Genomic DNA, 3,386 nt, shown 5'->3' with positions numbered 1-3,386 from the left:
GGAGTCTGAATAGGCTATAAAGGTCACTGGTCAAATATTGTGAAGCAATTTTGTTTCTAACCTTGCGCTGAGAGAGAGAGAGAGTTAGCAGTTATAACTTCTTGCGGATAACTCGGAAATGTAATAAATTCCTGTTAAAATTTACATTTTACCTTCTCTTAACCGAAATACTTTATTCTTTTGACCCTGAGAAAAGCCAATTCAGTAAAAAAAAAAGAAAAAAAAAATCATAGGAATATCTAACATAAATGAATACCAACTTTTTTACCTTCTATGACAATGAAAAGAGCAATGGCTACTTTAATTGGCCGACTATTAGGTAGTCATTGTGACAGAAACTGGAGGAAGATAACAATTCTATGACGCTCGTAAAAGCGAACGGCATATGGGCCATCCGAAAACATAATAGGTAGCAATAACTAGAGGCAATACTTATGAATACAATGGCTGGGTGCTGAGACATCATTTATTTGTGTATTTACCATTGACTGGGAAAATATGAAAGTTCCAGTCTTTAGAGGAAATTAAATTATCTAAATTACCTGTAAATAAGCCTCCGATTCATCTATGTGCTTGACCTCTCTGCTCGCACGTAGATCAAAGGCTATAAATGAACGAAATTTTATTCTGCAATAATAAGGATAATTTATGAAATGTCTTTCGGGATACAAATCTACATTAGACCTTGTACTGAATTGCGAGTGCTTTTCAAAATAACGGTCCACTCCCTTTACCAGAAGTTCTTAAGCAAACATTACATATCCGTTAATCTTATAGTAACAGGTATATATATTTTTTTTATTTCCAAAAATGTTCTCTCTCTCTCTCTCTCTCTCTCTCTCTCTCTCTCTCTCTCTCTCTCTCTCTCTCTCTCTCTCTCTCTCGTGATCTCCGACACGAAAACAACCAAAAACAGCCGAAATGAGTGGCAATACTTCCCAGCTATTCCTTCGCCGAGAAGGACCTAGACATCTGCCTCCTGTATTTACCACAACCCCCCAATCAAGTGTATTGTTTCCTTACATACGAAAAGAAGGAGTCTCTGAAAAGAGTCTTTTTATTCCAAGCAAAGAAGACGATGGGGGTTGGTGTAGATTAAACCGGCAGTGTGGCAGCAAGATACCTCGCATAATGGTGGCCCATAATTGATGGTAAGGAACTGAAGTGAATAAGAGCCATGGTCTAGAGTAGACGTTAGACTCGAACCGACTAACAAGACTTAAAGTGGCATAAAGACGAACAAAAAGATTCAAGTTTTCCAGCTAAAAAAAAAAAAAAAAAAAAAAAAAAAGTTTCTCCCTTTGATATCAACTTGGAAATGGGTTATTGGAAACTAGGTTTTTATTACTTTTCCTAATTTATTCAGTCTTTTTTGTTATCTACAGTGATAAAAGAAAACTTTGGAAAAATATACAGGTTACAGTACATTTGTTTTTTCTGATATCGCAATTAGTCCACTTTAATATTAAACCAAAGATCAACTGTTGCCTGTGCGTTCTACTTATCATTGGCAATATAAAAAAAATACACATTCATTCTGCTATATGTTTAAGGGAAGATCTGGACTAAAAAAAAGACACTACTTTAATTGAATAGGAAAATACCGCCATTAAATAAAAAGAGTTAAAGATTTATGAACTAAATGGAGACCAACATTTTACCCTCAGTTGAAAAAAGAATATTTGTTACAGAAGTTGGACAGCAAGATGAGAGAAAACATATTGAAATATGAATAAGTTCAAATGTGTACGGCATAAAAAAATCACATGTCACAATCATTATGGTATCTGTGATAAAAATATAAGCTTCGCAGAAATCAGTGACTCGACTCCAGCGTTCAAGCAAGTCCATATGAATGTATGAAATAAGGCATATTTTGGATGAGAAGGGACTGACGTATGTTCATTTGCAAAGCTTGACAAATAGAGCATTTCAGAATATTGGAATATTAATCCGTGCTGGGAAAGAAATATCCACCAGATTCAAAAAGATCTTAGCTGGAATCTGCAGAGAAATACAAACCAAAGAGCATCCTGGTTATCAGAGCCTGGCTTTGTCAGGGTTTTATCATGAAAAACTTTCATGTAAAGTTAAAATTTGTTTCAGGGGAGGACTTAAATAGGTCGTTTTCCTAGTACATGGCTTATGCTTCGTCCTTCCCGGTTATAAGATGACTTCCCTACTGCAGTAATACCATTTGTCAAAATTAATTATGAGCGAGTTTTGCTATAGGACTGGATTTTTTATCTCCTCAAAGTACTGGTCAATATTTTTTTATTATTATTTCTCGCTCATATGTTAGTTAAGAGCTACTAGTTTCATATCCTAAATTTCAGGTTTAATCTGACTCAAAATTTTACTTGGTGAACGGTCAAAAACGACACGCTGACTCACAGACACCAGAGATTCTTTTTTTTTTTTTCTATCTCTTTCTCTACATGTGTTTATTTTTTTTAATGACGACTTGAGAAACATTCTATAACTGGTTTCAGAAATTTCAGTTGCACTTAGTGGAAGCTTCATCTTAGCGTCTTTTCATCACTTCCTTTTATTTTGTTATTTCTTTTATTTTGTTATTTATAAATAAAACATGCTCTCTCTCTCTCTCTCATCTTTGAATAAGGTGGCAGAAAGTTATCTAACCCTCAAATATCTGAAATAATTAAAACATTTGTAAGTCTATCGAAAACAAAGATAATTTCTGTTATAGACCAAGTACAAAACAACAACGACCGACCCATTCAGAACCCATATCCATGAAATAGACCGTACAGTCATTAAATACTCAGATTTCCTCAATACAACTGTTTATAGCCTAGCATTAGTAAGCTGGTTTTCCTCACTTTTATGCACGTAAGTTAGCCTCTGCCTTTCATGTACATATATTGTATAGATTATTTTAAGATTTTAGCGACCCCCTTTTATTACGAGGTTTCTGTCTGTGAATATACTGCTTAGTTTATTTGAGGTAAGCTATGAATGACACTTGCGCATCTTGTAAGGAGTAGGATTAAGCTCAATGGTAACTTAGCGCTGGTTGAAATGTTGTTGTCCTATATGGGTGTTGGCTGCATATCGGGACTTTTATTTACTGCAAAGACCTACCCTATGATGTTCCCTATTTTCAGCAGTGGTAAATATACTTCAGACCGCAGTTGAAAGAATTCCTGATTTGCTGTTATACCTATACTGCCCTATTTCTGTCTAGATAAAAGTAAGCACAAACGTGATGATTGACTAGCCTCTATGCGGAAAAAATGCGTAAGTAAATTAAATGTTTGTTTCATAAAAAATTAAATTGAAATAATTGTTAGTGATGCTTCGAGCTGTTTGCTACATGACTTTAGCACGGAAAGAAACTTTTTCTGTTGAATCAAATGTTGCAG

This window comes from Macrobrachium rosenbergii, chromosome 26 (genome assembly GCF_040412425.1).
Source record: "Macrobrachium rosenbergii isolate ZJJX-2024 chromosome 26, ASM4041242v1, whole genome shotgun sequence".
Classification (NCBI taxonomy): Eukaryota; Metazoa; Arthropoda; class Malacostraca; order Decapoda; family Palaemonidae; genus Macrobrachium; species Macrobrachium rosenbergii.
Note: the sequence above shows the minus strand (reverse complement) of the source record.